This window comes from Phyllobates terribilis, unplaced genomic scaffold (genome assembly GCF_046119375.1).
Source record: "Phyllobates terribilis strain yellow unplaced genomic scaffold, ASM4611937v1 Scaffold_360__1_contigs__length_1932075, whole genome shotgun sequence".
Lineage (NCBI taxonomy): Eukaryota > Metazoa > Chordata > Amphibia > Anura > Dendrobatidae > Phyllobates > Phyllobates terribilis.
Genome location: NW_027363120.1, coordinates 88,884 through 102,584, shown reverse-complemented (window position 1 = coordinate 102,584; position 13,701 = coordinate 88,884).

Sequence of the window (13,701 nt, the reverse complement as noted above, 5' to 3'; positions counted from 1 at the left end):
CAGCATGGGGGCCCAGAATGCTTGGGCCTTACCATGCTGAGAATCCCAGCCCCCCTGGTTTTACCTGGCTGGCGATCAAAATATGGTGGGCGCCCACGCATTTTTTTTATTGTTATTTTTTTAAATAATTAAAAAAAAAAAACATTGGCCTTTCCAGACTTTTGATCAGCAGCCACGGTAAAGCCAGGCAGCCAGAGGTGGCAGCCCGTAGCTGTCTGCTTTATCTGCGCTGAGAATCAAAAATTCTGCGGAGCGCTATGTCATTTTTGTTTTATTATTTATTTATTTTCACACTTCTATATGTGTGACAGTCCCAACAGCCAATCACAGACGCTGACACAGAGAATGGGCATCGTGATTGGCTGCTTGAGTAACCTGAAAGCAGCCCATACATAGTACCATACTAGAATATATGGGCTAATTGTACATTAGTCGAACAGTCAATCACAGAGGCCCATCCTCTTTGACAGCATCTGCGATTGGCTGTTGGGTCTGTCACAAATAGAAGTGTGAAAAGAAATTTTTAAAAACGATGTAGCGCTCCGCAGAATTTTTGATTCTCACCGCAGATAAAGCAGACAACTACGGCCTGCCACCCCCAGCTGCCTGGCTTTACCTTGGCTGGCGATCAAAAGACAGAGAAGCCGAATATTTGTTTTAAACGTATTTAATATTTAAAAAAAAAAAAAATGCGTGGGCTCCCGCCATATGTTGATCGCCAGCCAGATAAAACAAGGGAGCTGGGGGCTGGGATTCGCAGCATGGCATGGTAAGGCCCAAGCGTTCTTGGCCCCCCACGCTGAAAATCGCAGCCCGCAGCCACCCCTGAAAATGGCGCATTCATCCTAGCACCATTTCCACATGCTTTACCTGGCTATTCCAGCGGCCCTGGTGGGAGTGGCACCCTGGGTAATAATAGGGTTAGTACCAGGCCAGCTTTGTATTATCAGCTGGTACTAAGCCCAAAATTCATGGTGTCACGCCAAATTAGACATAGCCACCATGAATTTCTAGTAAACAGAAAAAAAAAAAGACAGAATTTTTTTTCTTATTAAAAATAAAACACATTTAGGGACTCCATCTTTAATAAAGAAAAATCCTCACTCCAACGTAATCCATAGGTCTTCTGTCTTCAGCTCTGCTACATCTTTGCCATCAGACAAATATGTCTGCTGACAGAGATGAGCAGGCACAGAATGACACTGGAGCTCTGTTACTGTGTAGTGCGGCACTAGGTTGCTTTTCTTGTCATTTCATGCAGTGTAGAAATCTTGGGAAAAGTGTGGATTGTGCTCTGGAAGTGATCAGTTATAGCTATAGTTATTTTCTGCAGAGATAAGTCCTGCATAGAAGATGTGATATATTGGTCTGCGGCAGATAAAGAACTTGTGAGTATGTGTATTACCTATACACGCACACTGACACTATATACAGAGCTCCTGTGTGTAATGTCACTGGTGATCACTGTATTACCTATACACACACACTGACACTATATACAGAGATCCTGTGTGTAATGTCACTGGTGAGTATGTGTATTACCTATACACGCACACTGACACTATATACAGAGCTCCTGTGTGTAATGTCACTGGTGATCACTGTATTACCTGTACACTGACACTATATACAGAGCTCCTGTGTGTAATGTCACTGGTGATCACTGTATTACCTATACACACACACTGACACTATATACAGAGCTCCTGTGTATAATGTCACTGGTGATCACTGTATTACCTATACACACACACTGACACTATATACAGAGCTCCTGTGTGTAATGTCACTGGTGATCACTGTATTACCTATACACACACACTGACACTATATACAGAGCTCCTGTGTGTAATGTCACTGGTGATCACTGTATAACCTGTACACTATATACAGAGCTCCTGTGTATAATGTCACTGGTGATCACTGTATAACCTGTACACTGACCCAATATACAGAGCTTTTTTACATTTTTATTATTTTAGCATTATTTGTCACTATGTGGTGGCATTATGTGCTTTGGTCATGGTGTGGTGGTATTTGTGCCTTGTATGTGGCATTATTTGGGCACTATGTGGTGGTAATATGTGATCTGGTCACGGTGTGGTAGTATTTCTGCCTTCTATCTGGTAATATTGGTCTTGGTAGAGTGGATTGTGGTTGGTCATTTGTTTTATCTGATATCAATTAGGGGAAACCTCTTTATTTCCAACAGATATTAAATACTTGGATGTTTAACCCCTCCCTGTCCTGTAACTATTACACAGCAGCAGAGATGCAGTTACAGAGGTTCACCAGAGAAAGCAAGTTGGCATTTGGTGAGATTTTCACCTCTGTATTTATAAGAAAAAAACAGAAGTGGGTGAGAAATGCATAAAACATGACCTCGGATTGCTCCACGCCTGGTTTTGTCTTATAAATACTGAGGTAAAAATCTCACCAAATACTCAAAGTGCCACAATCTTCTGACAGTGCGGATTCCACCAATAAATAAGTGATCACCTTCCCAACCTGTGCATCGCTGATAACTTGTTTTCACCAATAAAAACCCTTTAATGCAAACTACAGTAATTGAACATCGCAGTTCTGGTGAGGGCACAGTGATGGGCAGGAGCCGCCAATATAATGGGTATAACGGCTAACCGGTATTTGCAAATAGCTGAAGGGTGGGTTGGCCTGGGTGGGCCCCAGACACTCCAGTCCGGCGCTGGCCTCCGCCTTCGCCCTAACTCCTGCCTTAGCCCTCCTTCTGTTCTCCGCCACCTGGGGAAGAGTGGCGCTACTGTGCACTGTACTACACCAACCCGACAAACAGGGCTACAAAGACAGGGGTTAATAGAAAACTCCAGGCATACGAAATATTCACTCACATATTACAGAGGGAAACACCAGGGTGTGAAGGTAGGGGGAATAAACCAAAATGGAGAAGGATAAGGAATTACACGCATATAAACCAGACACCAGTCACAAGTAATTCCTCCAACACTCCTTCTCATAAGAAACTCCTCTCCCTCCTCTGACATAGATTAGTATCAGAGCCCAGATTATAAAGGGAAAAGGAGTGGCTAACCGAGCTCAGCTGTGAGCACAGGGAAATCCAACATGGCCGCTTAACCCCTGTTCAGCCAGAATAAATACACACAATTAAAATGACAGAGAAGTGCTTTGTCTCAGAGCCGGAGTAGGAGCAATATGACGCTTAGGTCTCCTGGCTCCAAACTGTCGTGGTAACCGTGTGACAAAATCATTTTTCGCATGATTATTAACTGCTTTGTTTATTTCTTCCTGTCCATCCCCCAATGCTGCGCAGAGATTTGTGGAAGAAGTATCATAGAACCTGCAATTATCAGGTGACAAAACCTTTCCCAGTCCAGCACAGAAGGTGGGTGTGCGTGCATTTGCCAGTGTATGCATGTGCCTCTGTCTGCAAAAAATCAATTTTGCCATGATTATTAACTCCATTATTTTTTCCTTCCTGACCCTCCCCCAATGCTGCATGGAGATTTGTGGACTAAGTATCATAGGACCTGCAATTATCAAGTGAGAAAATATTTGAAGGTCCAGCACAGAAGGTGGGTGTGCGTACATGTGCCTGTGTCTGCAAAATATTATTGTTATTAGGGTCAGGAAGAAAGAAACAATGTAGTTAGTAATCTTCTGCAAAACTGATTTTTTGTAGACACAGGTGTTAAGATGAATAAATTAAGTTGTTTATGAAATTAATTATTGCCTTTATATGAGTCAGTAGAGATGCTAGAAAGTGCTGTGAGACAAGATGGCGCCTGCACTCAGGACCAAGCCCTGGAAAGCAAGATATCTTGTGCTGGAAGTCTACGCAATGCAAAGACCATATATGGACTATCCAATGGAAAAGGACATGACAATCAGCTAGCTACGCCTTAGTATGCGATGATATAAAATGCCCCTTGCTTGTGTCGCAATAAAGATTTGACGCACCTACTCTGTCAAGAGAGGAGCTGCACCTGACTGTGTCTGGTTTTATTTCTTCTGCGCATGCACTTTATTTAAACCGGAGCAGGCAATCGAGCGTCCTGATATAGGACCACCCTAACATTCTAGGCGCCCAACGTGGGGCCACCAGCAGGGGGCGCCCCAACTCCAGCAACCGAAGGAGATGCCGCGGGACACATCGGCGAGGCTTGATACGGAGACTGATCACCTCCAAAGGAACACATTTTTTGGATATTCTATCTCTCAATGTTAAAATTACCCTACCCTTAAAATTATAGACTGTTCATGTCTTTGTAAGTGGGCAAACTTACAAAAACAGCAAGGTATCAAATACTTATTTCCCCCACTGTGTATGTATATACACTCCTCAAAAAAATAAAGGGAACACTTAAGCATCAGAATATAAATCCAAGTAAATCAAACTTCTGTGAAAGCAAACTGTCCACTTAGGAAGCAACACTGATTGACAATCACTTTCACATGCTGTTGTGCAAATGGAAGACAATAGATGGAAATTATTGGCAATTATCAAGACACACTCAATAAAGGAGTGGTTCTACAGGTGAGGACCACAGACCACATCTCAGTACCAATACTTTCTGGCTGATGTTTTGGTCACTTTTGAATGTTGGTTGTACTTTCACACTCATGGTAGCATGAGACGGACTCTACAACCCACAGAAGTTGCTCAGATAGTGCAGCTCATCCAGGATGGCACATCAATGCGAGCTGTGGCAAGAAGGTTTGCTGTGTCTGTCAGCGTAGTGTCCAGAGGCTGGAGGCGCTATCAGGAGACAGGCCAGTACACCAGGAGACGTGGAGGAGGCCGTAGGAGGGCAACAAACCAGCAGCAGGATCGCTACCTCCACCTTTGTGCAAGGAGGAACAGGAGGAGCACGGCCAGAGCCCTGCAAAATGACCTCCAGCAGGCCACAAATGTGCATGTGTCTGCACAAGCTGTTAAAAACCGACTCTATGAGGGTGGTATGGGGGCCCAACGTCCACAGATGGGGGTTGTGCTCACAGCCCAACACCGTGCAGGACGCTTGGCATTTGCCACAGAGCAACAGGATTGGCAAAGTCGCCACTAGTGCCATGTACTCTTCACAGATGAAAGCAGGTTCACACTGAGCACATGTGACAGACGTGACAGAGTCTGGAGACGCCGTGGAGAGCGATCTGCTGCATGCAACATCCTTCAGCATGACCGGTTTGGCAGTGGGTTAGTAATGGTGTGGGGTGGCATTTCTTTGGAGGGCCGCAGAGCCCTCCATGTTCTCGCCAGAGGTAGCCTGACTGCCATTAGGTACCGAGATGAGATCCTTAGACCCCTTGTGAGACCATATGCTGGTGTGGTTGGCCCTGGGTTCCTCCTAATGCAGGACAATACCAGACCTCATGTGGCTGGAGTGTGTCAGCAGTTCCTGCAAGATGAAGGCATTGAAGCTATGGACTGGCCCGCCCGTTCCCCAGACCTGAATCCGATTGAGCACATCTGGAACATCATGTCTCGCTCGATCCACCAACGTCACATTGCTAGTGTTGAGCGAGCACTAAAATGCTCGGGTGCTTGAAGCTCGGGCCGAGCTCGCCGTGATACTCGGGTGCTCGACCCGAGCAACTAGCCCAATGTTAGTCTATGGGAGACCCGAGCATTTTTGCGGCGGCTCCCCCGGCAGTCTTTTAAAAGCCTAACAAGTGCCCAAAACGATAGTGACAGTGCTGAAATGACATGGGGACAGCATGGGGATCGCCCCAGGAAGCATTTCTGACCCCCAGGTCACTGCTGTCAGCAACGTGGTCAGAGATATTAAGCCACTGTTAAGGGCTCACAATAAAACGTTCAAAAACGAAACTGAAGTGCTTTCCTGTGAAATATGTTAAGGAAGTTCCTTTCCAGGGTAAAGACTTGTGTATAAGGTAAAATAAATAACCCCAAATAAAATACTCCTCCACACCTTGGGCTATGTTCACAAGTAGCATTTTTTATGCGTTTTTACACTTTTGTATTGCTTTCAACCGTGACAAATGCATTCACCGGGAAATGCCATTTTAACATTTTACAACCTTATCTGGCCATGTGCTGTGTGACACATGCATACAGTGCTGAAAAGACATGGGAACAGCATGGGGAAGACCCCTGGAAGCATCTCTGACACCCAGGTCACTGCCTAAATGTGTGCCCATCAGAAGTCATCCTTGCCGCATCAGAAGATACAGACTTGCAGCTATCCCCGTGCAAGTTCTTGTCCCAGGGCAGTGCTCAATTGTACCTCCCCCATTCCTTGCGATGCAAGCACAAATATGCAGCCAACCACCCACCCTCCCCCAGGCTGTTAGAACCTTGCTGTTAGGTTTTTTTTTCCTTTGCTGGTCTCATGACCTTGTTGGCCTATTTAATCCTGCTCCGCCCTTCTGGCTTTGCTGGACTTCATTGTATATCTACTTTCTAGCTAGCCTGTGCTCTGTGTCTTGCTCTGTTAGTTTGCTTGGTTTACTGACCTCTATGTTCTTTATATTTTGTTTGTTCGTCTGTCTGCTACTATTTCTGTTAGGAGGTGTCCCATATTCCTCCCAGTCCTTAGTACTTGTAGGGATTCCTCCCCCACATCTATAGGTCTTCGTACAGACTAGCTTAGGACTTTAGCAGGTCTGATCGCAGGATCAGGTTCCCTGTTACATCGTAGGGATTCAGCTGAGTTCTATCGTAGGGACAGATCTCCTCTCTTTCCTTAGCTCTGGTAGCAGAACATAACAGTAAGTCCAGCCAGCAAATTCTCTAAGGAAAGATTTTTCTGTTCCATCATGGTGTCGGTTCAGGATTTGGCTCATCGCCTGCAGGGACTCTCTCTGGAAGTGGCCGAGCTCCGTCAGCACGTGAGTAACTGTTCTGGAGCACATTTCTTGGAGCCTAAGGTATGTTTGCCGGATTTATTTTTTGGTGAACATCGAGAATTTTTTTCATTTAAAAATGCTTGCTTATTGTATTTTCGTTTGAGACCCAAGTCCTCTGGGGATGAATCCCAGCGCGTAGGGTTCATAATGTCACTTTTGCGCAAAGAGCCTCAGGAGTGGGCCTTTTCTTTGCAACCTAGTGATACATGCTTCAGATCAGTGGATAGTTTTTTTTCTGCTTTAGGACTATTATATGATGATCCTGACCGTGTCGCATCAGCTGAGACTGAGTTGAGACGTTTAAAACAAGGATCAGGTAATGTCGAAAAATATTGTACACATTTTCGTCGTTGGTCCACTCAAACAGGGTGGAACGATTCTGCTCTGAAAAGTCTATTTCTTGCTGGGCTCAGTGAAAGGGTTAAAGACCTGCTAATTGCTTATCCTACACCTGAGGATTTGCAACAGGCTATGCAATTAGCTATACGGGTGGATAGAAGACTGCGTGCTAGGGTTAATGAGAGCAAATCCTCTGCTATGTCAGTTTCTGGTTATGATAATGTGTGTACTAACAGTGGTGAACCGATGGAGATTGGATCGGTGGCACCTCGCTCTCAAGAAAAAGACCGTCGTTTTTCGAAAGGCTTGTGTTTCTATTGCGGAAAATCTGGTCATTTGATTAAAGGCTGTGAGCTTCGTATGAAGAAAGAAAAAAAAATGGTCAGTCACGCCCGTATTGCCTGTTTAAATTCCAAGGGTATATTTTTAGCTGCTTCCACGATTGCTCAGGAAAAATTAATGGAATTTCGGGTGTTTGTTGATTGCGGGTCTACACTGAATGTAATTGATGGGGGATTCATGGAAAAACTCAATTTAAAACCTGAACCTTTATCATCCCCCATTGCTGTGGTTTCTGTGGATGGCTCCCCTTTGAAGAATATTACTCTCAAGGTCTGTGAATTTCCTCTCACTATTAATGGTGTTCACCATGAGAAATTGGATTTGGTAGTGTTGAATAACTTGCCTTCTCCAGTAATATTGGGATTGCCTTGGTTAAAATGTCACAATCCTGTACTGGATTGGTCTACCAGTGAAATTAAATCCTGGAGCCATAAATGTTATGACAAGTGTTGTAACGGGCGTATTGCAGCTTTGGATAGGGGAGAATTGCCTGTTCCTATTCAGGATTTTTGGAGAGTTTTTTCTGAGAAGGAATCGCAGGTTTTGCCTCCCCATAGAGACTATGATTGTTCTATTGAATTTGTCCCTGGAGCGACTCTTCCTAAAAGTCGTTTATTTAACCTTACTATTCCTGAGAGGAAGGCTTTGGAGGAATACATACAGACAAGTTTGGCCGCCGGTCACATTAGGCCCTCTAAGTCTCCTGTGGCGGTTGGATTTTTTTTTGTAAAAAAAAAGGACGGCGGTTTACGTCCTTGTCTGGATTTTCGTGAGATTAACAAAATTACGGTACGCAATCCTTACCCACTGCCATTGATTCCTGATCTGTTTAACCAGTTATTGGGGGCCAAGTGGTTCTCTAAAATTGACCTTAAGGGGGCATACAATCTGTTGCGCATGAAGGAGGGTGATGAATGGAAGACTGCTTTTAACACTCCTGTGGGTCATTTTGAGAATCTGGTTATGCCTTTTGGTCTTACTAATGCTCCTGCATTTTTTCAGAATCTGATTAATGACATCCTTAGACCTTTGATCGGTAAAAATGTGGTTGTGTATTTGGATGACATTTTGATTTATTCGCCAGATCTGGAGTCTCATTGGCGGAGCGTGCGTGAGGTATTACAGTTATTAATGGACAATTCGCTTTTTGCTAAGCTGGAGAAATGTGAGTTCGCTGTACAGAGAATTAGTTTTTTGGGCTACATTATCTCCAGCAAAGGTTTTGAGATGGATCCGGTTAAGGTTCAGGCTGTGCAGGAATGGCCTAGGCCTATTGGTTTGAAATCGATACAGAGGTTTTTGGGTTTCGCCAATTACTATAGAAAATTCATAAAAAAATTTTCTAGTATTGTCAAACCTCTGACTGATCTCACCAGGAAAGGTGCTGATGCGGTTCAGTGGTCTTCTGAGGCCATTGAAGCTTTTGTGTATCTCAAGGAGAGGTTCACCTCTGCTCCCATCCTTATGCAGCCTGATGTTACTAGGCCGTTTTTGGTTGAGGTTGATGCTTCCTCTGTGGGGGTTGGCGCAGTATTGTCTCAGGATAACGGGGATGGATTACATCCCTGTGCCTTTTTTTCAAAAAAATTTTCGGAGACTGAATTGAATTACGATATTGGTAATCGGGAATTATTGGCTATTAAACTCGCATTTGAACACTGGCGCCACTTCTTGGAAGGTGCGGAATTTCCCGTTCAGGTTCTTACGGATCATAAAAATCTGATATATCTTGACGCTGCCAAGCGCCTGAATGCCCGTCAGGCTAGGTGGGCACTGTTTTTCTCGCGGTTTAATTTCTCCGTTACTTACATCCCTGGTACTAAGAATGTTAAGGCGGATGCCTTGTCTCGCAGTTTTTCTCCCATAGTCGGTGCTGAGAAAGAGGAAAACATTTTACAAGAAGGTGTTGTGATAGCTGCTTTAGACTCCGTTTTGGAAGATGAGATTCTTAAAGCTCAGGAGAATGCCCCATCTAACACTCCTCATGGGAGGTTGTTTGTGCCTGGGACCTTTAGGAGAGATTTGTTTGTTGAGTGTCACGAATCTCGGTTGGCAGGTCATCCCGGAATCTCTGAGACCAAGAGACTGGTGGGTCGCAGTTTTTGGTGGCCTGGATGGCAGAAGGAAGTCATTAAGTGGGTACGCCAATGTACTGTATGTGCTAGATCTAAGTCCTCACATACTCCTGCTGCGGGGTTGCTTTGTCCTTTGGAGGTCCCCAGTGCTCCTTGGACACATTTGGCTATGGACTTTATAACTGACCTTCCCCCCCCTCTGAGGGTTTTACTGTCATCTGGGTGGTCGTGGACCGTTTTAGTAAGATGTGTCACTTGGTTCCCTTCATCAAACTGCCCTGCGCTAAAACTCTCGCTAAGGCCTTTGTCAAGGAAATTGTCAGACTTCATGGCGTTCCTACTGACATTGTTTCTGATAGGGGTCCTCAGTTCGTGGCTCGTTTTTGGCGTGCCTTTTGTGACAGGTTGGGAATTCATTTGTCGTTTTCGTCCGGATATCATCCTGAATCTAATGGCCAGACAGAAAGGAAAAACCAGGATGTTGAGCAGTTCTTGCGTTGTTTTGTGGCAGACAATCAAGAGGGGTGGTCTGAGTTTCTGCCACTTGCCGAATTTGCTCTGAACAATCATACATCTTCTTCTGCTGGTTGTTCGCCTTTTTTTTGTTGTTCTGGGAGACATCCGTCGTTTGGGTCGTTCTCCAAGTTGGGATCTGCCGTGCCTGAGGAGGAGAATTTTTCCGGTGATTTGGAAAGAGTTTGGACGGATGTGCGTGGTAATCTTCAGGAGGCCAACAGAAAATCTAAAGACTACTTTGATAGGAAACGACAGGAGGTTTTGTTCGCTGTTGGTGACATGGTTTGGTTGTCCTCTAGGAATCTGCGGTTGAGGATTCCTTCTAAGAAATTGGGTCCCAAGTTTGTAGGGCCCTTTAAGGTGCTTCAGGTTGTCAACCAATCTGCTGTTAGGTTGGAGGTTCCTACCTCCTGGAGAATTAATCCGGTCTTTCATGTCTCTCTGTTAAAAAAAGCTGTTGTGTCGGATGGTGACGCCTCTGCCTCTGTTCCTCCGGTGGTGGAGGACGGGGAATATGAAATTTCTCGCATCCTTGACTCTAGACGGTATAGAGGTAGTTTGCAGTATCTTGTGGCCTGGAAAGGTTTCGGACCCGAGGATAACTCTTGGGTGAGGTCAGATGATGTTTCCGCGTCCAGACTTATCAGAGCGTTTCACAGGAGATTTCCTGATAAGCCTGGTCCTAGGGGATCCGGAGGATCCTCTTAGAAGGGGGGGTACTGTTAGAACCTTGCTGTTAGGTTTTTTTTTCCTTTGCTGGTCTCATGACCTTGTTGGCCTATTTAATCCTGCTCCGCCCTTCTGGCTTTGCTGGACTTCATTGTATATCTACTTTCTAGCTAGCCTGTGCTCTGTGTCTTGCTCTGTTAGTTTGCTTGGTTTACTGACCTCTATGTTCTTTATATTTTGTTTGTTCGTCTGTCTGCTACTATTTCTGTTAGGAGGTGTCCCATATTCCTCCCAGTCCTTAGTACTTGTAGGGATTCCTCCCCCACATCTATAGGTCTTCGTACAGACTAGCTTAGGACTTTAGCAGGTCTGATCGCAGGATCAGGTTCCCTGTTACATCGTAGGGATTCAGCTGAGTTCTATCGTAGGGACAGATCTCCTCTCTTTCCTTAGCTCTGGTAGCAGAACATAACACAGGCTGCAATACCATACTGCTTGCTTGCACTTGAAATTGGGCCTTTTAGGCATGTGGAGGCGGAATCTGGCCACCACGTCATGGCTGCGTTGGTGGCCTGGTATCCATACTCAGTCCCCGGCGGCCGGGTGTCCACACTCGGTCCCCAGCCGTAAGGGGGCGGCCAGGTGTCCATACTCGGTCCCCAGCCGCCCCGCGGCCAGGTGTCCACACACGGTCCCCAGCCGCCTGGGGGCAGCCGAGTGTCCATAAACGGTCCCCAGCCGCCCCTATTTCTCCTTGGAACATCCCCCACACACTTTTCTCCGGTGGGCCCTGGCTTCTCCATCAGGGGAGTTGAGAGTGCCAAGGTGAGGAGCATGATGATGATGATAGAAGTTAGCATCTGCTTTGTTTTCTTGGAATGCAAGCGTAAGTGTGCAGCCTGCCACCCACCCACCCCCAGGCTGCAATACCATACTGCTTGCTTGCACTTGAAATTGGGCCTTTTAGGCATGTGGAGGCGGAATCTGGCCACCACGTCATGGCTGCGTTGGCTGCCTGGTATCCATACTCAGTCCCCAGCCGCCCGGCGGCCGGGTGTCCACACTCGGTCCCCAGCCGCAAGGGGGTGGCCGGGTGTCCACACACGGTCCCCAGCCGCCTAGGGGCAGCCGGGTGTCCATAAATGGTCCCCAGCCGCCCCTATTTCTCCTTGGAACATCCCCACACACACTTTTCTTAGCCCGGCCTGCTTTAAGGCAGCATTGGACGAGCCCACCAGAGAACCAGACTCCTCCGGTGGGCCCTGGCTTCTCCATCAGGGGAGTTGAGAGTGCCAAGGTGAGGACCATGATGATGATGATGATAGAAGTTAGCATCTGCTTTGTTTTCTTGGAATGCAAGCGCATGTATGTAGTAGCGGCTAGGCCTGAGGTGGTCAGCATTTTGGCGCATATCCTACCTCCTCCGTGGATTGCTGGATGTTTTCCTGCTACTATTCCAGTTCTATGACTCCCGTTAAAACAAAGCTTCAGGTGATAAATGATGGATGAGGTAGTGGCAAAGGAGAAAGAGCAGGAGGAACAGGGACCATTCACATCAATATCAGGCCAGTCAACCACATATGTCTTGTAGGATATGTTTCTGTAACAAAAGGAGCCGTTCGGCTACACAGTTATAGGGCATACAGTGAGTGCAATGCCTACCAAAAATTTTGAGGCACTCCAATGCCCCTTGGAAATGACATGGAGGTCAGAGAACGTTAACTAAACCTTTTTTTCCATTTATAGCAACTGGGTCTCCTGTACACTGTTGGCCTAAGCAGTGAATGGAAGGCTTTCCAAAAATTATGAGGAACTGCAATGCCCCTTGAAACAGACGTGGATTACAGCGTACTAAAAACTTTCTACCCATTATTGGGGAGTGGGTCTCCCTTAGTTTTCGCCTTTGCATTGAAAAGCAAAAGCTGACTAAAATTAGGAGGAAATGCAATGCCCGTTGGAAGAGTCGTGGAGTTAGAGGTACTTAAAAACAACATTTCAATGCCCCTTGGAAGAGCTGTGGAGTTCAGTGTGGCTTAAGAAGACGCTTTTAATGCCCCTTTGAAGAGACGTGGAGGTCACAGTAGCTTAACAAGACGGTTTTAATGCCCCTCGGAAAAGACGTGGAGGTCCCAGTAGCTTAACAAGACGGTTTGAATGCCCCTTGGAAGAGACATGGAGGTCACAGTAGCTTAACAAGACGGTTTTAATGCCCCTCGGAAAAGTGGTGGAGGTCGCAGTAGCTTAATTAGACTGTTTTAATGCCCCTTACAAGAGCCATACAGTACAGCATCTTAAAAACATTATTCCCATGATTGGGGAGTGTGTCTCCCATAGTATTTGCTTATGCCTTCCAAGCAAAAGCTGCCAAAAATTAGGACGGAGGAACTTGCAATGCCCCTTACAAGAGCCATGCAGTACAGCATATTACAAACATTCCCTCCTCCTCCTCCCCTCTGTCCTCAGGCCACCCACGGTGACCCGACGGTATGAGAGTTGTACAGGTACTACCGTTTACAGCGCATGATACAAGCTCCTGTTCTTCCTCCTCCTCCTCCTCTCCCTCATTGTCCCCCAATGCACGTTGGGATGAGATGAGGCTGGGCTGTGTGTAATCGTCCGCTACGGCTTCTTGATCCATCTCATCATACTCTGGCTGCAATGCCTCCTCTTTAATTCTCTGCAGAGAGCGTTGCAAAAGACAGACAAGTGGAATGCTGACACTAATGATGGCGTCATCGCCACTCACCATCTGGGTGGACTCCTCAAAGTTTGTCAAGATGGTACAGATGTCAGACATCTAGGTCCACTCCTGAGGTCTTATGTGTGGAGTCTGACCTGAATATCGACTGCCTTGTTGCAGGTGGTACTCCACAACTGCTCTCTTCTGCTCATAAAT